The sequence below is a fragment of the Rattus norvegicus genome, chromosome 3 (assembly GCF_036323735.1).
Source record: "Rattus norvegicus strain BN/NHsdMcwi chromosome 3, GRCr8, whole genome shotgun sequence".
Classification (NCBI taxonomy): domain Eukaryota; kingdom Metazoa; phylum Chordata; class Mammalia; order Rodentia; family Muridae; genus Rattus; species Rattus norvegicus.
This window is the reverse complement of record NC_086021.1, coordinates 113257704-113284564: the sequence shown is the minus strand read 5'-3', so window position 1 is coordinate 113284564 and position 26861 is coordinate 113257704. Positions and strand designations below refer to the sequence as shown.

The 26861-nt window shown below is 38.6% G+C and overlaps 1 pseudogene across 1 annotated transcript in view; it reads right to left on the bottom strand.

Annotated features, from left to right (window-relative positions):
- The window catches only part of Dcdc1-ps1 (doublecortin domain containing 1, pseudogene 1), a 410625-nt pseudogene that overhangs the window by 66853 nt on the left and 316911 nt on the right, over positions 1 to 26861 (bottom strand). Inside the window, exons 22-23 of the transcript NR_175340.2 lie at positions 17242 to 17334; positions 6581 to 6759 (exon numbers count right to left, since the gene is read on the bottom strand). The product of NR_175340.2 is annotated as a doublecortin domain containing 1, pseudogene 1 (transcript). The remainder of the gene's footprint in view (positions 1 to 6580; positions 6760 to 17241; positions 17335 to 26861) is intronic.

Here is a 26861-nt window from a genome sequence, read left to right as displayed (position 1 = left end):
CTGAATCTGTAGTTATGTCTCCCTTTTCGTTTCTGATTTTGTTAATTTGGACGCACTCTCTGTGTCCTCTCGTTAGTCTGGCTAAGGGTTTATCTATCTTGTTGATTTTCTCAAAGAACCAACTTTTGGTTCTGTTGATTCTTTCTATGGTCCTTTTTGTTTCTACTTGGTTGATTTCAGCTCTGAGTTTGATTATTTCCTGCCTTCTACTCCTCCTGGGTGTATTTGCTTCGTTTTGTTCTAGAGCTTTTAGGTGTGCTGTCAAGCTGCTGACATATGCTCTTTCCTGTTTCTTTCTGCAGGCACTCAGCGCTATGAGTTTTCCTCTTAGCACAGCTTTCATTGTGTCCCATAAGTTTGAGTATGTTGTATCTTCATTTTCATTAAATTCTAAAAAGTTTTTAATTTCTTTCTTTATTTCTTCCTTGACCAGGTTATCATTGAGTAGAGCATTGTTCATATTCCACGTATATGTGGGCATTCTTCCCTTATTGTTATTGAAGACCAGTTTTAGGCCGCGGTGGTCCGATAGCACGCATGGGATTATTTCTATCTTTCTGTACCTGTTGAGGCCCGTTTTTTGACCAATTATATGGTCAATTTTGGAGAAAGTACCATGAGGAGCTGAGAAGAAGGTATATCCTTTTGCTTTAGGATAGAATGTTCTATAAATATCCATTAAGTCCATTTGGCTCATGACTTCTCTTAGTCTGTCGACATCACTGTTTAATTTCTGTTTCCATGATCTGTCCATTGATGAGAGTGGGGTGTTGAAATCTCCCACTATTATTGTGTGAGGTGCAATGTGTGTTTTGAGCTTTAGTAAGGTTTCTTTTACGTATGTAGGTGCCCTTGTATTTGGGGCATAGATATTTAGGATTGAGAGTTCATCTTGGTGGATTTTTCCTTTGATGAATATGAAGTGTCCTTCCTTATCTTTTTTAATGACTTTTAGTTGGAAATTGATTTTATTTGATATTAGAATGGCTACTCCAGCTTGCTTCTTCTGACCATTTGCTTGGAAAGTTGTTTTCCAGCCTTTCACTCTGAGGTAGTGTCTGTCTTTGTCTCTGAGGTGTGTTTCCTGTAGGCAGCACAATGCAGGGTCCTCGTTGCGTATCCAGTTTGTTAATCTATGTCTTTCTATTGGGGAGTTGAGGCCATTGATATTGAGAGATATTAAGGAATAGTGATTATTGTTTCCCTTTATATTCATATTTGGATGTGAGGTTATGTTTGTGTGCTTTCATTCTCTTTGTTTTGTTGCCAAGACGATTAGTTTCTTGCTTCTTCTAGGGTATAGCTTGCCTCCTTATGTTGGGCTTTACCATTTATTATCCTTTGTAGTGCTGGATTTGTAGAAAGATATTGTGTAAATTTGGTTTTGTCATGGAATATCTTGGTTTCTCCATCAATGTTAATTGAGAGTTTTGCTGGATACAGTAACCTGGGCTGGCATTTGTGGTCTCTTAGGGTCTGTATGACATCAGTCCAGGATCTTCTGGCCTTCATAGTTTCTGGCGAGAAGTCTGGTGTGATTCTGATAGGTATCCCTTTATATGTTACTTGACCTTTTTCCCTTACTGCTTTTAATATTCTTTCTTTATTTTGTGCGTTTGGTGTTTTGACAATTATGTGACGGGAGGTGTTTCTTTTCTGGTCCAATCTATTTGGAGTTCTGTAGGCTTCTTGTATGTCTATGGGTATCTCTTTTTTTAGGTTAGGGAAGTTTTCTTCTATGATTTTGTTGAAGATATTTACTGGTCCTTTGAGCTGGAAGTCTTCACTCTCTTCTATACCTATTATCCTTAGGTTTGATCTTCTCATTGAGTCCTGGATTTCCTGTATGTTTTGGACCAGTAGCTTTTTCCGCTTTACATTATCTTTGACAGTTGAGTCAATGATTTCTATGGAATCTTCTGCTCCTGAGATTCTCTCTTCCATCTCTTGTATTCTGTTGGTGAAGCTTGTATCTACAGCTCCTTGTCTCTTCTTTTGGTTTTCTATATCCAGGGTTGTTTCCGTGTGTTCTTTCTTGATTGCTTCTATTTCCATTTTTAATTCCTTCAACTGTTTGATTGTGTTTTCCTGGAATTCTTTCAGGGATTTTTGCGATTCCTCTCTGTAGGCTTCTACTTGTTTATTAATGTTTTCCTGTGTTTCCCTAAGTGTGTTCATGTCTTTCTTGAAGTCCTCCAGCATCATGATCAAATATGATTTTGAAACTAGATCTTGCTTTTCTGGTGTGTTTGGATATTCCATGTTTGTTTTGGTGGGAGAATTGGGCTCCGATGATGGCATGTAGTCTTGGTTTCTGTTGCTTGGGTTCCTGCGCTTGCCTCTCGCCATCAGATTATCTCTAGTGTTACTTTGTTCTGCTATTTCTGACAGTGGCTAGACTGTCCTATAAGCCTGTGTGTCAGGAGTGCTGTAGACCTGTTTTCCTCTCTTTCAGTCAGTTATGGGGACAGTGTGTTCTGCTTTCGGGCGTGTAGTTGTTCCTCTCTACAGGTCTTCAGCTGTTCCTGTGGGCCTGTGTCTTCAGTTCACCAGGCAGCTTTCTTGCAGCAGAAAATTTGGTCTTACCTGTGGTCCCGAGGCTCAGGTTCGCTCGTGGGGTGCTGCCCAGGGGCTCTCTGCAGCGGAAGCAACCAGGAAGACCTGTGCCGCCCCTTCCGGGAGCTTCAGTGCACCAGGGTTCCAGATGGTCTTTGGCTTTTTCCTCTGGCGTCCGAGATGTGTGTGCAGGGAGCAGTCTCTTCTGGTTTCCCAGGCTTGTCTGCCTCTCTGAAGGTTTAGCTCTCCCTCCCACGGGATTTGGGTGCAGAGAACTGTTTATCCAGTCTGTTTCTTTCAGGTTCCGGAGGTGTCTCAGGCAGGTGTCCTGCCGCTCCTGGGCCCTCCCCCACGGGAGCCCAGAGGCCTTATACAGTTTCCTCTTGGGCCAGGGATGTGGGCAGGGGTGAGCAGTGTTGGTGGTCTCTTCCGCTCTGCAGCCTCAGGAGTGCCCACCTGACCAGGCGGTTGGGTCTCTCTCTCACCTGGTCTGGGAGCAGAGAGCTGCTGCGGGCCGGGATCTGCGGGTGTGGGACTTCCGATAAACACAGAACGTGCCTGGTCCTAGAGAAATTCTGCTTCCGTGTGTCCCAAGCTCAACAGGCAGCTTTCTTGCAGCAGAAAATTTGGTCTTACCTGTGGTCCCGAGGCTCAGGTTCGCTCGTGGGGTGCTGCCCAGGGGCTCTCTGCAGAGGCAGCAACCAGGAAGACCTGTGCCGCCCCTTCCTGGAGCTTCAGTGCACCAGGGTTCCAGATGGTCTTTGGCTTTTTCCTCTGGCGTCCGAGATGTGTGTGCAGGGAGCAGTCTCTTCTGTTTCCCAGGCTTGTCTCGCGGTTTGCTAATCTTATGAAACTCCGCAAGTATAAGCTTCACTTTGGACCCCTCAAATTAAAGGTCAATATGAACTGTTACATCTAAAGTAGCTTGAGTTAGGGCCAACCACCTGACCTCGCCTCCAGCACCTGTCTATGTGCTCACTGTGAGTTTTACAGTTTTAGCGTTTATAAACTGTCACCTAGAAATACATAGGATTGGTAGTTTTCAGAGCTATAGGCCCCAATTGTTAAGTCTTGGGGTGTCAATAAACTATCCAAGTCTGACTGAGATTGGGGTCTGTGTGGTTTGCGAGGCGACTCCTGGACCTCCTTAACAAGAGATGACATAAATTTTCCCTGTAATGTTTTGTTTACTTCCACTATGAATCCATACCTAAACAAATTTTAAACAATGATGATCAGAATAAGAATGCTTGATTGGAATATAGCTTTATTCCAGTTTTCAAGTGAGTGAACTTTTCTGTGCAGTTTTAATAACTGGTATATTTTAGGAAATAAAAAATGGATTAAATACAGCTGATTATTCATTTGTGAGCACTGGTTTGGCGCCTACTGTAGGTCTTTAATGGTGACATTAAAGGGGTTCTCTAATGGTTTATTTCTTGATGTGACAAAGCAGGAAGTGCACATACTGAGTGAGGAAGCAACAGGACAGCGTGTGATCATGATACAGAGAGGCAGGTGATGTCCTCGGGTTTTGTAGATGCTGGAACCAATACTAACAGGAATCCCTCAAAACCATCCACAGTGAGCTGTTGTGTGGCTGAAGGATGCTGTGGCCAGAGCAAGGCAGTGATAAAATGGATTTCTATCAATATTTCACATACATGTGTGTGTGTGTGTGTGTGTGTGTGTGTGTGTGTGCGTGCTCACCCATGTATGTATACAGTCACAATAGCTCAACATTTTATAAATAAATAAATTTACATAGCATGTTAATGAGAGCAAAGTATTCCATGTGTTAGTAGAATCTTTTCTTCTGAAAAATATTTAGCTTGGTCTATTAATGGAAGCCTAATATTTTGTCCAACTTTGATATGCCATTATACAGACTCCAGTGTGTCTCTTCTGGAAATGGGCCACATGACCATTCTCTTGAGTTAGCTGTGTCTATTTTGTTAGTTTCATTAATTAATTATTTGTTTACTTTACTTCCTGATTGAAGCCTCCTCTCAGTCCCCCTTACAGACCCCCTCAATACCTCCCTCCTCTTCTCCTCTGTGAAGGGAGAGGACCCCACCCTGGCACGTCAAGTCACTACAGGACTAGGTGCATTCTCTCCCACTGAGTCCAGAAAAGGTAGCCCAGTTAGAGGAATGGGATTCACAGGCAGGCCACAGATTTAGGGACAGCCCCTGCTGCAGTTGTTGGTAGACCTTCATGAAGACTGAACTTCTGCTACATATTTGCGGGGGTGTGGGGCTAGGTCTAGCCCATGCTTGCTCTTTGCTTGGTGGTTTGGGAACCCCCCCAAAGGGTCCAGGTTAGTTGACTAGATTAGTCTTCTTGGGGAGTACCCATCTCCTTTGAGTCCCTCACTTCTCCCAACTCTTCCACAAGACATCTTGAGCTCTCCCTACTGTTTGACTGTGGATTTCTGTATTTTTCCATAGGCTGCTAGGTCAAACTCCCAGAGGACAGTTATGATGGCCTCCTGTCTTCTAGTTTAACAGTATATTAAGAGTGTCCAAGATTGACTTTTACCCATGGGATGGGTCTCAATTTGGGCCAGTCATTGGTTGGCCATTCCCCCAATCTTTTCTTCATCATTGTCCCTGAACACCTTGTAGGCGGGGCACATTTTGGATTGGTTGATGTCCTTATTCTTCCACTGGGAGTCCTCTGTTTAAACCCTTTGTTAACCAGTATTTCCACACAGCTGGGGCTTTGCTGTAGATGATCATGCACCAAAGTGTCTCAGTCAGCAAAGAAAGATTCATCTCTGTTTGAGAGGATTTTCTTGCCAAATGAATGCCACTGTGTTTTAATTATTTGGGCAAAAGTAATTCAGGTGGTGAGCAAAGTGGCACATTCTCTAATGTCGGAATGCTTGATGAATCAGGACACATTGTTCCTCGAGCAGAGCATTCAAAGCAATGGGCAGTTCACACTCTCTGCCAGGATAGTTGTTCAAATTTGCCAGTCTCTCTAAATACTTTTGAATTCCTCGACTAAGGTGAGCACTTTCAACATAAGGTGCTAAGATGTTATCTGTGGATAACTTATAATTACAATTAAAGATACAAAATAAGATAAAAAGGAATAAATGTAGAAATGTGTTAACTTCGGGTGTTTAGAAAAAGTCAGACCCCTTTTAAGGGCATTGCCCTCACATCTTACATCAAGCAGAATGAGCTAATTATGAGATGTATGCGTCAAAGATTTCAATTTCAGGCTTGACTTTACTTTGAAGATTAATTCTTTACTTTATCGTCTTTACAGGCAGTTCAGCGGACAGCCAATCTGAATGTTACTCATTGTTCAGTGATGTATGAAGTATAGTTAATCGATGTGAAGAGAGTAATATTAAACTATTATCAGCAGCCTCAGATGTCCTAAATATCTCAGAAGAAGGGTCAGGAGGTAACATCGCTGGTAATTATGAGAAACAATGTGTTTAATTCATTCTTTCCATCAAAGCTCTCCAGCAATCCAAGATTCCCTTTGTCATAAAATAGAAACATACAGCAGGTGATCTATCTCCAGTGGTAGAGAAATGTGTGATGTCTGAGATGGTTTTATTGGAACCCAGGGTAACTTTCAACTACAGATCAACGATTTCTTAGTACTTCAGAGAACTGTGTTTCTTAACCCAAAATATGTAAGGATAATTATTACAACAATTAAACAATTTAAAAGCTAACTCTAATAAGCACGTTGTGAGTTCATTTATTTCTAGGCACACTAGTAAAACTCAAAAATGCTTGTTGAAAATACAGACAGCTGTTTAAGTTTCAGCCACTCATTTCTGAGTTACTCTTCTGTGAGTGTTTAGATGAAAACAAGAGAACAATTTAAGCATTTGATATAGGAACTAAATAAAACTTTGCATATGTTTTTATCTTCAGATAGGGCCCTTTATATAAATATATGTTTACTCCAGAAAACACAAAGGATGGAGAAGAGACTCATCCATAAAACCTGGAAAGTGTCTGCAGGGTGAGTGTGAACAGGTTATTGCTCTTACTGTAATTTCCATCCAGGTGAGATTTCCGGGCCAATCACCAGGGACCTGATGTTTTTCTTGTCTCCATTCCTTAGAACTCTGAGTCGCACAGGGACATGCTGCTCTGGTGTCTTACTTACTGGCCTCTTCATGGGAGAGCTGTTTGGGTTCAGTAGGCCTTCTATTGGCCAGTCAAATTCCTTCGGGAAGACATGAAAAATATAAAAGTAACAAATAATATGGGTGGTTGTGTCTCTAACTGTTCTGTTAATTCTGCAGACACTTATAGGATATCTGAGCTACTCCAAAGAGTTCTAGGTTTGGGTTGGTTGTTTTGGTTATTACTTGTTTGTTTCACATAAGAAAGAACTTTAGGGATTTTTCTTAATTTAAAATTGATCAGTTTTAAAAGTATCTAATAGTTTATTTAAAAATTGATCATTTTTTAAGTATCAAAGGAAAGAAACACTCTAGAAAGTGGAAAGAAACATTCTAGAAAATGTGCTGGTTCGACTGAAGGTCAGCATGTAGCAGAATGCAAATTGACCCATTCTCATCTCCTTGTACAAAGCTCAAGTCCAAGTGAATCAAAGAGCTCCACATAAACCAGATACACTGAAACTAATAGAAGAGAATGTGGGGAAGAGCCTCGAACAAATAGGCACAGGGGAAAATTCCCTGAACAGAAAACCAATGGATTATGCTCTAAGATCAAGAATACACAAATGGGACCTCACAAAACTGCAAAGCTTCTGTAAGATGAAGGACACTGCTCATAGGACAAAACGGCAACCAACAGATTAGGAAAAGATCTTTACCAATCCTATGTTCAATAGAGGGCTAATATCCAATATGTACAAAGAACTCAAAAGGTTAGACTCCAGAGAATCAAATAATACTATTAAAATTGGGGTACAGAGCTAAACAGAGAATTCTCAATTGAGGAATATCAAATGGCTGAAAAGTACCTAAACAAATGTTCAACATCCTTAGTCATCAGGGAAATGCAAATCAAAACAACCCTGAGATTCTACCTCACACCAGTCAGAATGGCTAAGATCAAAAACTCAGATGACAGCAGATGCTGGCGAGGATATGGAGGAATAGGAACACTCCTCCATTTTTGATGGGATTGCAAGTTGGTACAACCACTGTGGAAATCAATCTGGAGGTTCCTCAGAAAATTGGACATAGTACTATCTGAGGACCCAGCTATATAACACTCCTGGGCATATACCCAAAAGATGCTCCAACATGTTTCAAGGACACGTGCTCCACTATGTTCATAGCAGCCTTATTTATAACAGCCAGAAGCTGGAAAGAGCCCAGGTGTCCTTCAATAGAGGAATGGGTACAGAAAACGTGGTACATTTACACAATGGAGTACTACTCAGCTATTAAAATCAATGATTACATGAAATTCTTAGGCAATTATGTTTTTTTTTTATTGCTCTGTAGTATAGCTTGAGGTAGGGATGGTGATTCATCCAGAAGTTCTTTTATTGTTGAGAATGGTTTTTAATATCCTGAGGTTGTTTGTTTGTTTGTTTGTTTGTTTGTTTTTTCAGATAAATTTGAGAATTGCTCTTTCTCTGTGAAGAATTGGGATTCTGATGGGGATTGCATTGAATATGTAGATTGCTTTAGGTAAGTGACCATTTTTACTATACTAATCCTGCATGGGTATGGGAGATCCTTCTGTCTTCTGAGATCTTCAATTTCTCTCTTCAGAGACTTGAAGTTCTTGCCATACAGTTCTTTCACTTGCTTGGTTAGTGTCACACCGAGATATTTCGTATTATTTGTGACTACTGCAAAGGGTCTTGTTTCCCTAATTTCTTTATCAGCTTGTTTATCCATTGAGTAGAGGAAAGCTACTGATTTGATTGAGTTAATTTTGTATCTAGCTGAAGTTGTTTAACAGCTGTAGGAGTTCTTGGGAGGAATTTTTTGGGTCACTTATGTATACTATTATATCATCTGCAAATATTGATATCTTGATTTCCTCTTTTCCAATTTGTATCCCTTTGATCTCGTTTTGTTGCTCAATAGCTCTGGCTAGAACTTCAAGTACCATATTAAATAGATATGAGGAGAGAGAGCTGCCTTGTCTTTCCCAATTTTAATGGGATTGCTTCAAATTTCTCTCCATTTAGTTTGATGTTGGCTACTGGCTTGCTGTATATTACTTTTACTATATTTAGGTATGAACATTGAATTCCTATTCTTTTCAATACCTTTAGCATGAAGTGGTGTTGAATTTTGTCAAAGGCTTTTTCAGCATCTAATGAGATGATCATGTGATTTTTTTCTTTGCATTTGTTTATATAGAGGATTATGTTGATGGATTTCCACATATTGAACCTCTGGGATGAAGCCTGCTGGTTCATGGTGAATGATTGCTCTGATGTGTTCTTGGATTCAGTTTGCAAGATTTATTGAGTACTTTTGCTTCAATATTCATGAGGGAAATTGATCTGAAGTTCTCTTTCTTTGTTTAGTCTTTGTGCTTTGGTGTTAGTGTAACTGTGACTTCATAAATGTATTAGGTAGTGTACCTTCTGTTTCTATTTTATGAAATACTTTGAGAAGTATGGATATTAGGTCTTCTTTGAAGGTCTGATAGAATTCTGCACTAAAACCATCTGGTCCTGGGGAGTTTTTGTTGGGAAACTTTTTATTACTGCTTCTTAGGGGTTATGGGACAGTTTAGATCGTTAATCTGATCCTGATTTAACTTTGGTACATGGTATCTGTCTAGAAAACCATCCAGTTCATCTAGATTTTCCAGTTTTGTTGAGTATAGGCTTTTGTAGTTGGATCTGATATTTTTTTTAATTTCTCCAGTTTCTGTTGTTATGTCTCCCTTTTCATTTCTGATTTTGTTAATTTGGATAATCTCTCTGTGCCCACTGGTTAATCTGACTAAGGGTTTATCTATCTTGTTTGATTTTTCTCAAAGAATCAGCTCCTTGTTTTGTTGATTCTTTGTATAGTTCCCTTTGTTTCTACTTGATTGCTTTCAGTCCTGGGTTTAATTATTTTCTGCTACTCCTCTTCGGTGTATTTGCCTTTTTTTTTGTTCTAGAGCTTTCTCTCCAGTTTCTTTTTGAAAGCACTTAGAACTATGAGTTTTCTTCTTAGCACTGCTTTCATTGTGTCCCATCAGTTTGGGTATGTTGTGCCTTCATTTTCATTAAATTCTAAAAAGGCTTCAATTTCTTTATTTCTTCCTTAATCAAGTTATCATTGAGTAGAGCACTGTTTAGCTTCCATGTGTATGTGGGCTTTCTGTTGTTTTTGTTGATATTGAAGACCAGCCTTAGTCTGTGGTGATCTTATAGGCTACATCGAGAATTATTTCAATCTTCTTGTATCTGTTAAGGCTTGTTTTGTATCTGATAATATGGTCAGTTTTGGAGAAGATATTGTGAGGTGCTGAGAAGAAAGTATATTCTTTTATTTTAGCATGAAATGTTTTGTAGATATTTGTCAAGACCATTTAGTTCATAACATCTGTTAGTTTCAATGTGTCTCTGCTTAGTTTCTGTTTCCATGATCTGTCCATTGGTAAGAGTGTGGTGTTAAAGTTTCCTATTATTGTGTGAGGTTCAATGTGATTCAAGCTTCAGTAATGTTTCTTTTACATATGCGGGTGCCCTTGCAATTGGGACATAGATGTTCATAATGGAGAGTTTCTCTTGGTGGATTTTTCCTTTGACGTATATGTAATCTCCTTCCCCATCTTTTTTGATAAATTTTTATTGAAAGTGTATTTTATTGGGTACTAGAATTGCTACTCCAGTTTGTTTCTTGGAGACATTTGACTGGAAAATTTTTTTCCAGCCTTTTACTTTGAGGTAATGTCTGTCTTTGTCACTGAAATGTGTTTCCTTATGCAGCAAAATGCTGGGTCCTGTTTTTGTATCATCCTGCTAGTCTATGTCTTTTTAATTGGGGAATTAAGTCCATTGATTTTGAGAGATATTGAATACCAATGATTATTGATTCTTGTTATATTTGTTGTTAGGGTTGGTATTATGCTTGTGTGGTTCTCTTCTTTTGGGTTTATTGTGAAAAGATTATTTTCTTGCTTATTCTTAAGTGTAGTTTCCCTCCTTATATTGAAGTTTCCCTTCTATTGTCCTCTGTAGGGCTGCATTTGTGGAAAGATATTGTGTAAATTTGGTTTTGCCATGGCATATCTTGGTTTCTCCCTCCATGGTAATTGAGAGTTTTGCTGGATATAACAGTCTTGGATGGCATTTTTGTTCTCTTAGCGTCTGTATGACATCTGCCCAAGATCTTCTGGTTTTTATAGTCTCTGTTTAGAAGTCTGGTGTAATTCTGATGGGTCTCCCTTTATATATTATTTTACCTTTACCCTTACCACTTTCAATTGTCTTTGTTCTGTGCATTTGGTGTTTTAATTATTTTGTGACACGAGGGATTTCTTTTCTGATCTTATCTGTTTGGTGTTCTGCAGGCTTCTTGTATGTTTATGTGCATCTCTTTCTTTAGGTTAGGGAAGTTTTCTTCTGTAATTTTGTTGAACTGGCCCTTTGAGTTGGGAACCTTCCCTCTCTTCTGTACCTATTATTCTTAGGTTCAGTCTTTTCATTGTGTCCTAGATTTCTTGAATGTCTTGAGTTAGGAGATTTTTGCTTTTTGTGTTTTCTTTGACTGTTGTGTCAATGTCTTGTAGGATTTCTTCTATGCCTGAGATTCTCTCTTCTATCTCTTGTATTCTGTTGGTGATGCTTGCATTTGTGACTCCTGATCTCTTTCCTAGATCTCCAGGGTTGTTTCAGTTTGTGCTTTTTTTAATGTTTCTGTTTCCATTTTTAGATCCTGAATGGTTTTGTTCAATTTCTTAACCCATTTGATTGTGTTTTCCTGTATTTCTTTAAGAGATTTGTTTCCTCTCTAAGGGCTTCTACTTGTTTACATATATTCTCCTGTATTTCTTTAAGTGAGTTATTTATGTTCTTCTTGAAGTCCTCTATCACAATCATGAGATGGGATTTTAGGTCTGAATCTTGCTTTCCTGGTGTATTATGGTATCCAGGGCTAGATGTGGTAGGAGAACTGGGTTCTGATGTTGTCGAGTTGCATTGGTTTCTGATGTTTATGTTCTTTTGCTTCCCTTTCTTGTTATCTCTAGTGCTAACTGCTCTTACTGTCTCTGACTGAAGCCTGTCCCTCCTGTGATTCTGGTTGTGTCAGAATTCCTCAGAGTCCTGCTGTCTCTGTGATCCTGTGATTCTAGGTCCCTGTAATCCTAAAATCCTGTTGTGTCAGAGCTCCTGCGAGTCAAGCTTTCTCTGGATTTTGCAGACAAGGGTGGCAAGCCAGAGCCCTGGGTTTGCATGGGAATTAGATACAAGCCAGAAGGAACTCATGCCTCTGGCTGGGCGGGGGTTTGTGTTTCCCTGGTTCCTGTGGGGGTCCCATTTATGCCAGGTGTTTGGAAAGATGTTGTGGCCTCAACTGTGATTTTGAGTGTATCAGAGCTCCAGTTATCCTGGGTGTGTCCAATCTCCTAGGAGTCAAACTTCCTCTGAGATCCTATGATCCTGTGACCCTGGGCATGTCATAGCACCTGTGATCCTGGGTGTTTTAGAGTACCTAGGAGTAGGGCTTCCTCTGGGTGTTGTAGGAGTGGGTGCAGAGCCAGTGTGTCACAGTGTGTCACTGGGTGCAGGTTCAAACTGGAAGGCTTGCATTTCTTGTTAACTAGAATTTAGTTTTGTGTTGGGAGGGCACTATGGTTATGAATATTGGGTGTGCAATAGTGTGCTAGAGATCAGAGAACAATTTTCCAGGGCCAGCTCAGTTCTCTCCTTGTACCACATGTGTTCGAGGGATGGAACTCTGGTCATTAGGCAAATAATTTTACCCAGTGAGCCAGCTCACCAGCCCTTCTGAACTCTTCCTGACTCCTGTCTAACATACTACTTTTGTCCAAAAATTTTGAGTTTTTCACTAAGTTATTTATAATATTCCTTTATTTACAGTATCCCTTCATTATATATATTATATGTACAATAAATTGTACATATTTATTAAAGGGATATTTGAAATAAACCTTTATTATATTTATATAGTACATAATGATTATATAATCAGAGATATATTTTTCCTTTTATTCTTAATATTATTTCATTTTATCCAAATGTTCTTAGTAAGTGTATCTGTGTATATATTTTTATTAATATTTTCAGAGAACACATTTTTTGTTTGATGTCTCTATATACATATCTATCTAGTCTAGTCTGTCAGTTTTTGTTTTATAACTTAGTATTTTATTTCCTTCTTCCTAATTTTGCATTTTATTATGGTATTGTGGTCAAACAATATGTATGATCACATGTATGTATGTATGCTAGGAATATCCGCTACCACTGAGCTGCCTCTCCTGCCCAGCCTTCTACCTAACTTCTAATGGTTCATTCAAACTCTTACTCTCCTAACTCCGTAAATGGATTGCTGTTCTCATTAGTTTTTAGTTTCTTTTGCTTTTTAATTATAGGCCAATGAAGAGACTGTAAAAAAATTTAAAAAATAGACAATTTCTGAGGAGAAACACAGGAGTCTTTTCTGGTTTCTACACACACCACACACACACACACACACACACACACACACACACACACACCACAAACACATGTCACATACACATGTCACATACACATGTCACACATATTAATTTTACATTGACATTTGGGTGTAAAATTACTGACATTTCTCACCCCTTTTCAACATGGAAGGGCAAAACAAGAGAATTGATTCTTTTCATATTTAGCCTGTGTGTTTGTCATTTTACAGAATGAAGGCGTGAACTAGGTGTTCTGCAGTACCTCCCTGAGGGTGATTGAATGAAAATGGCTCACATAGAGTTTGAATACTTGTTTCCCATTTGGGAGGAACTCTTTGGGAGAGATAGGGAGGTATGGTCTTGTTGAAGAAGATATGTTTGAGGTTTCAAAAGTCCATGCCTTTTCTTGTTAACACTCAATCTTGCTTTCTGGTTATGGATCAAGATATGAACTATCAGCTGTTCCTTTGGTCTGCCATTATGAACTCTTGTCCCTCTGAAACATAAACCAAATTAAATACTTTCTTTTATAAGTTGCTCTGGTTATGGTGCTTTATCACAGCAACATAAAAGCGATTAAGAGACCATATAAACTATATTTCTGGGGAACAAATCTGAGCTGTGATAGTTAAGCCCTTTGGTGGTTTTGCTATATTTAGTGTTCAATTTGCTTCTGACAGTGGTGGCTACTGTGAATATTTGCTCTGCTCCATGGATGCAGTGCTACCTTCAAATGGGGTCTTGAATTTCTAGGTAAGAGGAAGAAACTCAAAAGAGCTCTCTGCTTCAGTGAAACTGTCAGACATGAAAAATTCACTTTCCAAATATCTTCACTAGCAACATCAACTCTTCCTTTTATGATATTTTGATTATTGGGAGGGTAAGATGGCTCAGCAGGTAAAAGTGGTTGTCACCAAGGCTGAGGACCTGAATTCAATCCCTAGGACCTATTTGGTGAAAAGAAGAGAATTGACTACCACAAGTTGTCCTCTGACCTTCATAGGAATAATGTGGCCTACACACACACACACACACACACACACACACACACACACACACCTCACAAATATGTGTAATAAAAATATTAAACTATCTTAATTCTTGTCCTCATAGGCTGCTTTCTTCTTTGTTTGATTTTTGGTTTTTGTTTGGTTTTCTGAGACAAGTTATCACTATGTAATCCTGACCGATCTGGTACTATCTAGGTAGCCTAGGATGGTCTTAAATTTATAATCTTCCTGCCTCAGTTTCCCAAGTGCTGGTATCAGAGAGCTTTGCCATCATGACTAGTTTCCCATTCAAGACTTTGTCCTTCATGCAAACAGTGAAACATAGCCTCAGGATAATGAAGGACAACAAAAACATGGATAATTAAACTGGCTGAGGCTGCTTCTCCCCCTCCATTTTCTCGGTTGGGATTCTGATCTTCCCACTTATTTCTTTATTGGTCTTCTCTGTGTTCATGCCACTCCACAGCACAGCTGCATTGTCAGGAGACCCTTGGAGGGCCCTGGTGCTCCCTTCAGTGGATAATTCCCCTTTCTTTTTCATTTATGTTTCACACAGAGATGTGTCAATTCTGAAGTCAGCTCTTAACCAACAACTTCAGCTCCTTGATTGTATTGGCCCTATTTTGTCTACTTGTTAGTGGTGAATAACTAAACCTTTGATTTCCTTGTTTGTTCATGTTCAAGGTTGTGTTTCTCCCCTTTTCCTTTCTTTAAAACAGTTTCTAAGTTTGCATGAAATTTCACAAGACTAAATCATTGTTAAAAGGTTCCTGGTCCAGATGTGGATGCAGTGTCCTGTTATGTGTCTTCATATCCCTATTGTACATGCATTTTATCACCTTTGGTCAATGAAAAAATTATAATTTTAACTTCCTTCTATCATTGGCCTATCTGAAGAGATGTGTTTTAATTTAGTAAAGATGATTATCTTGTAATATATTCCAAAAATCTTAAGCCTCTTTAAACTCGCTAATTCTGATGATTTTATCCCGGAATATAAAAAGTTCATTATTCCTTGCCTTTGAAGACTTAGAACTATAATTTTTCAATTTCTGTTTCCTTCAAAGTTTGAGAAACTAGTGTGAGAGTTCATTCCTATAAAGAATTCCAATGAATTTTATATAAACCAGAAGAATGGATCAGTTGTCTGCTTTCACTGGGCTTTAATATATTTTAAGATACTGGGGCCCTTGTATACATGCAAATCTGTAGCTTATTAACTAGATTTTATTAAATGACATTGGTTTCCTTTTATGATGAATCATATCTAAAGAGTGTCCTGGGGTGGGTCCTGGATCAGCTTCAGTGCTTTTTGGCATGAGGTCAGGCTGAGATACTGTGAAGAGAACTTTGCATTTCCATAGCATTCGCATTTCTTACCTCTTCAGTCCCTCATCACTGTATTCTGAACACGTCTTGTCATCAAACTGAAAGAACTGGATACTCAGTTCAGTGGTTGGTGATGGTTCACCTAGATGCAACATTGCCAATCAATTTTCAGGCCTATTCAGGCTCCCCAGCCTGACTTCTTTTTCCTCAGCATTCAGCCTTCCCTGCTTATTCAGCCTTGACACATATTACATGGGTTTCCTCTCTCTCCTCACTTCACCCTTTATTCCTCCCCTTGGCCTCCCTTTCCTGCTTTACTCTCTATTTTCTTATAGCCTATATTTTAAGTGTAAGATTTGGGAGTCAGGGGCCACATCTATCTTCCTGCTCTCCCCCTGTCATCTAAACACATTACAGACAATAAATACAACATAAAATTGGAGGTAAAATCTGGAATAAAAGTAGTGAACACAGTGCCCATAACAGCTCTGAATTCCACAATATGAATGCCAAATCTTCAAATCAATTATGTGAAGATGAGATTGGGAATGTGAGTCTTTCAAATGAAATGAATGCAGACTTGAAGTGAAATGGGTTGTACTTAATTTGAGTTCCCTGCTCTTTAAGTACTTTCTTCCCCAAACATTTCAAGAAGCAGCAGGACCCTGAGACCCGGTCATTTTGGAAGATACAGTCTATCCATCTAACTCTGGCTAATTTAATGCCCCAGTTCTTTCTCTTAATTTTACAAGTAATGGCCAATGAATTTAGGAGCATAGACTCACATGAACAAGGGCAAAGTAAAGGCATTTTTGATAGGTGAAATTTATCTATTAGGTACTACCTATATGAAAGGTATGTGGACCACAAGGAAAGTAACCTTAGGTCACAGGGTCTGAGATATAAGATGAAAACTTTAAGGTAAGTGGAAATACATATTGATTGCATGCAAAATATTAATATACTGTGGTGATTTTAACAATAAAACTTAAACCCATGGCAATAATTCCTCATAGCATAAATCATAACTATTTTAATGTCTGTATTACTAAAAAGAAGACAGAACATACTTATTAACTTTGTGTTTGATAATTTATTTATGCAAGTTAGAATGTTCAGGGTAGTTAAACTAACACTAGTCCTCAAAGGAATGAAATAGAACAAGCAATGTATAAACCATTAAATGAAGAAAACTGTAAGGACAAAAAGGCTGCTATAAAAGAGTAAAAAGCTGGATGAGGCACAGATGAGGCTTGATAAACAGAAAGAAGATAGTAATTCAGGCACATGTGTAGGTAGGATAGTCAAGAAGATTCCATCCAACAAACTAAATTCATTATTGGTTCCCTTCCAAAAGTATACAAAGCTAACAAGTCCCATGATGGAGAGAAGACACACTAGGCATACAGTAACCAACATTTTGGGATGCTTTTGTCGTCACTGAATAACTGATACTTTTATTAGAAGTGGATAGAATTTCTACATAATGATAAGTCTGACTTTACTTGGAGAAATACACTATTCTGATCATATGTGTGCCTGCATTTCAAAATATATGAAATAAAAGTTGAAGGATTACAAGAAAAAAGAAAATACCAGATCAGTTTGTTTCCACAGTGAAGGATTTCTATCCTTTATCTGGTAAAGAACAGAGTTAACAAGATTTTTTTAAATATTGAAATTCACAAGGTACATGGACGTAAAGTCATACAACCTCATTAAGCTCACTGCTGGGAGGTACTGACCACATGTATGTCAGCTTGTTCCACAGAGGATTGTCAGCGCTGGAGTGTTTCCATGGGCTGAGCTTACTGGTCCCTCTGCGCTCTGTGGACCACCTAAAATGAAACAGAAAACAGAGGCAGAGTGTAGCAAGGTTGAATGCTACTCCAAACTACCAGTTGATGTCGGATATCCACTGCGTGATAGGAAAAGACTCACATTGAATTAAGATTCTCAGTCTAGCCATTTGCTATTTAAAGAACTCAAATGAAAGTAATTAAGAAATAAATGACTTGGGGGTTGGGGATTTAGCTCAGTGGTAGAGCACTTACCTAGCAAGCACAAGGCCCTGGGTTCGGTCCCCAGCTCAAAAAAAAAAAAAAAAAAAGGAAAAAAAAAAAGAAATAAATGACTTAATTGTAAACAGAAAGAAACTGTTTAAATTGAGCCAAAGTTGGCAATTTCATAACAGAAAGAAAAAAAACACCAAGGCAAAAGACAAAATGTAAGAGTCGTTTACAGCGACAATGACATAAATAACCATACAAATATAGAAAAACCAGTGAAAACAGAAAAATTCAGGGAAACTCACAGATATGCAAAGAACTAAGATGCACACACTGACTGTGGGAGAATGTATGGCATCACCAGGAGGTTTCAAGCTATTGGGTGAATTTTAATTATGTATATATGTGTGTATGTTTACAGTACTGGGCCTAAATCCTCATCTCACATGTTAGACAAATCTGCAGTTTGTAATCTTTAAGCAATAAGTAAAATCACGGTAAGGTGATACACATTGGTAACCCCAGCACACAGGAGGCTGATGCAGGAGGGTCAAAAGCCCAGATTGGTCAAAAGCAAGATCCTGTCCTGAAAACCAACAATTAGTTAAAATAGTCTATCACTAAAATTAGTAAATGCAACTTATTACTACTTAAACACATTATAAACTGCTTACAGAGAATGTCTTTCTCAAAAATTTCTGAAGTGTTAGTAATATTTGTCACATATGAAAAAAATAAATATACCTCACATGGGTTGGTGCAAGACTAGTGATTTTTTAAATTTTGATCCTCAGAATCTATGTCAATGCTGGGCATGTAGCCCACGTCTCAAAGCAGAGCACAAACCCGGAGAAATAAGAGACAGATCCAGGATACTCCTCAGAAGCTCACAACCCAGCCAGCTTCTGTGTGTAAGTTTGGGTGTGGAATACACAGTATAGCAGCAAACAACAAGAGAGACCTCACTTCAAGTATAAGGGAGAACCAACACCCAAGGGCATCCTCTGACTTACACACACACACACACACACACACACACACACACACACACACACTGAGGCATGTGTATGCCCTCACAGATGAACAAATATATACACTGTCCATACACACATATCCAAAATTAACAAACATAACATTCAAAAATCTTACATTTATTGTGATAAATCATACACACAAAAGTTCAAATTTTTACAATCTCAACAATATGATATAGTTTAAAAGCACAGTATCTTTCTCAAAATGCTATTTTACCAGTTGGAGACCAATAACTAGCTATTTGGTGTGCAGTTAAAATTATGTGTGTGAAAACTTATAGGACGTACCCACAATCACACTCAGAGAAAACGCATACTGCAAACAGCTGTTTGTGAATTAAATGGAGGAGTTGAAGAGATGGCTCAGCATTTAAGAGCACTGCTCTTCCTGAGGATCTAAGGTTGAGTCTTAGCACCCATGATTGCTTGCAACCATCTGTAACTCCAGTTCCGGAATCCAATGGCCTCCTCTGGCCTCCAAGGGCATCCTACACCTGCGGTGCACAGATGTCCAGGCAAGCAGAACACCCATACGCATGAAATAAAGTGAAACAAATCTTATCACAGAAAGATCTAGAGAAAGCAAACTAACAAAGCACTCTTTTAAATATGTTTTAATTTGAATTGTCCCATAGAGAATTGATGGGAGAAACTAATATTCAAATAAAACTAAAAATTTTATGAAGTAAAACTTCAGTAGAATGGTTGAAGAAATGTTTTTTTAATAAAAAATACAACTAAAAACATATCTCTCATTGTGACATAATCATTAATGATTTCTTAAATCCTCAAATTAGTTTTTAATGTAAGTTTTCTTTTAAATATATTAAATATTAAACATGAGAAATGATTATTTTTAAGAAAAACAGGAAAGTACTTTTCTTATAATAAGTATAGAGTAATAAAATTACAACAAAAATAAAAAATCAAACTAAACATTTACTATAGAAAAGATTAAAAGTGATGGGTATATGAATATTACTGATATGTAATTTTAAAAAATATTCAGGCTTGAAATATAGATATAGAATGTAGATAGCATGTACTTGCCCACATCATTTAACAGGTCATGGACGCGAGCATTTCTATGCTATATAAACATTTCAAACTAGGAAATAGAATAAACCAGTTAATTATTTCTATGACAAGTTGAAAACCTTCATAATAAATTCAGTCACTGTTTATTTAAGAAAAAATACATCAATGTTACTTATAATTAAAGATATAGCAACTCTTAAATCAATATAAATCAACAAAATATACTACTGTGGCAGGAGACTGATCACTGGAGATGAGTCAAATTGATCCTGGGAATAAAATTATGGACTGTTCTTAATTTAATTCATCACTAAAAATAAGCGTTACGGGAACAGTATAGAATCATATTTTTCAAGCAGAGATGGTGCTTTTTAGAGATCAGAAAGTTTCTAAGACTACTCGACCCTACCAAGACAGTATGTGATAACTATCTTACATCGGAGAGCTTGGGCTTTCCAGAAATCACACTGAAAGTTTACAGAGCACAGAAACCAAGAGATGGCAATGCTCCCAACCAAGCAAGAGTGTGAAGCAGAAAGCCCTCGGGATTCAGGGTCATGGTGGAATACAGCCCCCATCCCTCTGACATTTCCCTGCTTTCTTTGGTGGAGCCCTGTAGGAATTATCTGACCATTCTGAATTATCTTCCTACCACACTGATCCTGGAGTGTTAGCTATATAAAGAGAGTAGACATCCAATCACTTGGCAAGGAATATAAAGAGACATAGAGAATCCTTTCTTTGGACAATACATTCAAACCATCCAAGAGTTACGGAACAACCCTAGAAGGTAGTAAGCTCCTGCTACTGGAAGCTGGAGTGGCAAGAATATATTTGTGCTTATTTCACATCTATCTTATTTTGTTTTGGATACCTAACCATCTCCACAAACCTGCTTCTTTGAACACATTTTTTTTTGTGTGTGGCACTTTTATCCTCCATATGTCAAATCTCTCTGGGTCCAGAAGTAGGAAGCTTCTAGTTCTCACATCTCTTAGCTTTTTCTATGTTATTCTTCCACACATCCCTTCCCCAAATATTCCCAGATATTTAGCTGGTGAACTGTCCCAAATCATTGCATCTGTCATATTATTGTACTCCCAACCTTCTTGACAGGCTAACAGTTCCTTTTATACCCAGGCCAAGATCCACAGTCCATCAATGCAGCCACTCTCTTGACTTCATACTCAACCAATTGCCCTCATGGTATTTGAGCTACCAATACAACACAATGCATACTTTGGTGTTTTAGTTCCCACACCATGGAGAGTCTATACATAAATGCAAGCATACACATATTAAAGAACCCTGACTTGACAAGTCATAGTTGTAATACATACTACTTTTACTTTAAAGTTATTTTTATTTAATTAGCTTTATTATTGCCAATGGCAACTGCTGTCTTAAGTGTGGATTTTATTTCAGAACAGTAAAGAAATTATTGCAAAACATATGCTATGTAAACCGATAGAGACTCAGGCTGGTTCCCAAAGGCTGGCATGCAAATAGCTTAACATGTCACGTTAACACTTTTGTTTGCACTACTGCCTTATGCTCCTACTTCCTATAGCCACGAAGAATAGTGACAAACAGCACTCATCTCAAGTAGGCATCCACTTAGTAGAAAACATAGCTAAGGAGGTGTGTAAATGTGTTGATACATAGACAGAGACTAGGAGTTTGGCAGCCTGGTGAAGATATTTGAGAAAACAAAACTAGAACGTGTGGTTAAGGGGCATGGAATTTTGAGGAAAGAGTTTGTTATGGACCTAAGAAGAGAATCTAGAGCATTTGAAGTCTGAACTAAGGTACAGAAGCTTTAGTTAGTACTGTTGTTTACTCTGAGTGCCTCATGGCATTCGATTGGCAAACCAATGGGAGGGACAGTCATGACTGGAAAATAACTATCCATTGCCATGAAACCTAAAATTGCTCCTACACTGCAGAGGTGAAGGAACGAAACCCAAGCTCTGTAGGACCTTCTGTGTACAGACAAACAGCAAATAGATAACTGTAGCAAAGATAACCTGATAAGGTCAGTAAGTGGGCGGCTGGTACTTACCAAGGACAAAGTCATTATGAAAGTAGCCCACAGGTGTCAAAACATTGGCTCAAATATATTTTAAAGAAATGGAGAAAGGACATCAATGTTGACCCAATAAAGTCTGACGACTAATGGTAACAATGAGGGTTGAGGCTGGACTTGTTAACTGCCACATCTTTGCCTGACTCCAGGATTGGCCTGACTGAGTCAAGAAGCCGCAGTCTCCTCCTCTAGCCCACTATCCTAGAATCTCAGCAGTTTTTATTATATACACTTGGCCAATTATTGCAAAAAGCTCAAACATGGAGGCAGGGGTCATGGTCTACTGCTGGATCAAGGACGTCTGACAAATCTCAGGAGGAGAAGACTCTATAGGAAGCAGGTTTGTCTTCAGGCCATAAATATCCAGGAGTGTAGAATCAATGGTGGACAGTTTCTATACGTGCTGTCAATCCCCACACATAGAACAGAGAATGGCATTGCCATCCCGCTGAGCCTCACCCTGGGGGTGGAAGAGTTTTGCATGGGTCTGAGGCTAGAATACTTGGTATGGCCATGTTCATGTCAACAGTAAGCCATATTCACTCTGCACTTCAATCACTCAGATTTTCCTCTGCTCCCCACAGTCGATCTTTTTGAGTTACTTTTATGGTTATCCAATGAACACTATCACAAAAGTTATAGACCACCAGTCATATCTTTTCTTGAAGCAGCATTGAGGGCTCCTCTTATCCTGTGAGTTCTGGATATCCTTAGCAGCCCAAGTGAATATGAGGTGGGATGAATAGTGCTCAGTTTATGTGCCTTGGCAAACTCATGTGGCTTTGTATTGTTCTGTCTCTACAAGCTAAAGAGTGTGTCAAGACCACCATTGTGGTCATTGAACTTTCTAGCAGAGCCAAATTCCTCATTTGCTTTATGATACAGAACAAGGCATTGGTAGACACTTCTTGTACCCACCAGAACAGGTGCCAGAATGAGTTCCTTTCCTGGGGCTGGCCACCCATGCACAATTTGGGCCTGAGATAAAATATTGGCCTGTGAGGCATGAGCTATAGACTTATCATCATTAGCTAGGAAGATCTTGGAAGATGCAATAATATAATTCATGAGGGCAAGACAGTGACTTCTGTGGCAAACTTTAATCAGAAGTAGAAAACAAGAAGGAGCCACTAGGTAAAATCTCTCTTCTTCTTCACAAGACATGTGGATTATAAAAACCTAGATGGAAGGTGGACAGAATGAATTTACTTAGAAAACTACAGACAAAAGTATAACATACACTCTAGTACTTTATTCTTCCCTTCTTGGCTCAATTTTACTTTTTCTTTTCACTGATTCTGTACCTCCTAAAAACCTGTAAGCACAGGTCAAACCTTAGGTACAGTTCCAGTGAGATGACTCAGCAGGGAAAAGCATTGCCACCAAACTTACACACACACACACACACACACACACACACACACACACACACACACACACACATACACAAGCAGTGATCCAGTCTCTTAGGGAGAAACCAAATATTTGCTCTGGGTATACAGGGAAGGTGTCTCATTGAGGACAAGATCTCACCAATCAAGATGGCAAACATGTAAACTGATTTGAAGAACTTTCACTTTAAAGGAGACAGTGGGAAAAGTTAGTTCTGCAAAGGTGTTCTGTTCAAAAGGAGCTGCCTAGAGCTCCTTCCTAGGGATGGACAGAATCTGATGCAGCAGTGATGAATCAGGGAGAGGCCATGTCTGCACAGGCATGCAGAAAGAAACCAAGTAGAGCTGTTGAGGCACATACCAATGGTTCTGAAAGAAGACTGAGGCTAGGCTGTGTAGGAGGGCTGGATTCCCTGAGAGAGGCCCTGGGAAGCCAGTGTGTAGAGATGTGAGAATGAAGCCCGAGCCTGGCTTCACAAGAGACTAACAGTGCTGACTACCAGAGGCCCTAGATGCCAGACACAGAATCACAGAACATGATACTTACCTTGCTGAGTTTTGATCTTGTTTCTGGTGGGATCTTTCTACTGTCCCATTCTTCCCTTCTGAAATCGGTTTGTTTATTCCGTAGCACTGTATATTGCAAGGATTTCATTTTAAATATTTTTGTTAGAGTTCACAGGGACTCACAGTTAAGAGATTGGGTTTCAGTAGACTTTGAAATTTTGAATAGTATTGGTTGTGGGATGTGAAGAATAAGGGGACTTGTGGACTTGTATAGAATGTACTTTGCTGTAGATGATGGCCATGAGCATATGGAGGCCACCGTAGATCGTATGGATTGGATGTTGAATGTCTCCCACAGATTAGTGAGTCTATGTATTTGGTCCCTTGCAAGTAGTGCTTGTTTCGGATGTTGTGGAAACATCCAGACATGGTCCTAAATGAAAAATATAGGATTACAGGAGCAGGTCTTGAAGACTGTCAGCCAGCTCCACATTTGGCCTCTCTACTTCTAGTCTATCACCATGATGCAACTAGCCACGTTTCTGCCACCGCTGTGTGACCTGGTCCTGACACTGTGCTGTCCCTGCCTGGGTGGACTGCTTTCCTCTAGAAAGTGAGTCAAAAATTCACTCCCTTCCACCACTTTCTGAATTGTTTATGTCATATAGTTTCATTCAAGCAAAGAGAGCATTGAGAAGTTCTATCTAATCTTCAAATGTGAAGACTCAAATACAGAACCTGTACTCCACATATGTAAGGCAGTTATATATTACATACATACTTGGATCTAACAACAACCAAAACCACTGCATAGCCGATTTCTGAAGTTTCTCAAGAAAGAAAGTGATTTATCATTCTGGTTATAGTGCCTCTGTGACTTCAACTCATTAGGGTGTCTTTAAAACGAGCCGGTCAAGTTCAGCATACACTGTTAAACATTCACACAGAGCAGACACCATTAGACTGTAGAGTTCTAGCGCAGCGTGAGCTTTTATGTAAAAGCAACAGACCTCTTAATATGCTGCATTATAAATGAAGCGCTGACAGACCCTTAGCTGTAATGGCACTAGCAGGCCCGGCTATAATGACAGTACATGTGCATAACATAAATTAGAACACAGCATCAGAAAGCTCTCCAATCCTTATTCTCGACAGCTAGCACTAGGTGGAGACAGCGTCTTGTGCAAAACTCACAACAGACTTTCCCTTGCCTGGAAAGCTTCTGGTTAACGGCTTCCATTCTTTCCTTCAGTGTAATGCAGGGCACTGCATTTCTAATCAATGCGTTATTTAAAACAAACACCCACGATGTAGAAGAACCAAGCTGAAAACACACAGGTAGGCACAAACTCCACACGGCAGCAAATGTATGAAGACCATTTTCCTAGCCGTGGCAAAATTCTACTTATAGTGCTTTGATGATTATCTTTTCCATCCATCAAAACATGACTGAAGTTTTAATATTCTCCCTTTTTTCTCTGAATCAAAAGCATGAGAAAATAGGGTTATTCCTATATTTTTGGTTGAATGGTATCTGCCCTCAAAACCAAGTTCAGTATTGACTCTGATCATTCTAATTTGATCATTTTAGCCACGACACCAACATAATGCCCTATGGAATTCATCTGATGAAGAAATAGAAGGTGGTAACACTTTACATGATGTTTTCAGAGTCCAGTGTCTTTGGCAAAGCTACGATATTGTGGCCAACTATGGACATATGTGTGAGACTGCATACATCAAGATAGGAAGGTATTAGGCTCTCTTGGGATTTAGTTACAAACTAAAACAGACCAGAATGTACCCCAGTTGAAAGAATTTTCTCTCGATACTCTCTTGGGATACAGTAACATTTCTCAATGTAATGAAGTGCAATATATAATTTGAGTCTGATTTAGAAAACAGATATTCAAACTCCAACCCAAATCAGGAGCAGCTTACAAATGTGCATGCCAAATGTGGATTCACGTTCCATGACTCTTAAAGAAGTCATTTAACTTTTTGTTTGACACTAAGTCCTATTTATCTACTTAACTGATCACTTTACCATTTTTATTATCTAAGCTACTAGATTAGATCACACAGAATTTATCTGTAATTAAGGCAGAGGTGCACAGTTCCTCAAAAATAGTGAACAGTATGATTCCAGACAATGCAGTAATGCATTTAATGCACTGATATGGAGAATATTCATTTTATGAAACCAACATTAAGCACCCAAACTCTGAAGAAAAAAGAGAAACATATAAATTGTAGAAGAAATAGCAAGAATATCCCACTTCGATGAGATTTGAAAATAGCCCAACAATATCCCATTAATTTGAATGGTAAGAAGAATTCTAAGGTCCGAATCTTGTACAAAGGGAAGAAATTATTCAAAGAAGACACTCAAGCTGACCTTGAACCCCAACTAACTTAGAAGATTAGGTGCACAGCTGAAAACTTGAGTATTATTCTTCAGTCTTTTACCAGAACTGTATAGGAAGTATTTTAAGCTATATTTACTTTGCAATTTATTGACTATTAAAGACAAACACAATGATTTATGTTAGGAATTGTTTGGGAATAATTATTTTAAATAATTTATTCTGGCAGAAACAAGATCCTGAAGAATGCAGCATTTATTACTTTATGATTCTAAAGCTTAGAGATTACCATGATTTTTACATACCAAACATTGTTCTATTTTATTTTTGGAGTATTTTTTTTGGATAAAGTAACATACATAAGTTTTCTTTTACATTATGAAAATAACCACTTTAGGTTTGTCTTTGACATTACTTTGATAACTAGCGTAAGCAGAAGCCAGATTTTAGTATCAATTAAGAGGTAAGAATAATAGATAAAATATCGTCATGACCAACCTCAAAGCATTGGGAGGAATGAGAAGTTGTTTCAATTATGACACTGAAAATGATAATTATTTCAACATAACGTATCTGTCTTTATATTATATTTGATTAAAGATTATTGTGGTTATATTTATGTCATACATCAGGAGCTCATGTAGGCTTATTATGAGCTCATGTGGCTCATGGTAAGTGAGAGCATCATGCATGTATCAAGTCTAGGAAAAACAAATAGATACCAAGCCAGTCATAACATCTCTTGGAAGTTTGTTTTTTGAAAATGTCTTTTACCTGCTCTATGTTGCTTTTCTAGTTGGGTGAGTTTCCTGGCTATTTAGATTCTGGATCCATAGGAGTAATCTATATTCAGTTCTAAAACCCTATCATTATCTCCTGTACTCAGGGATTTCATCCTTGGTGTAAAAGCAACTTCTCTTTGCAGCTATGGTAA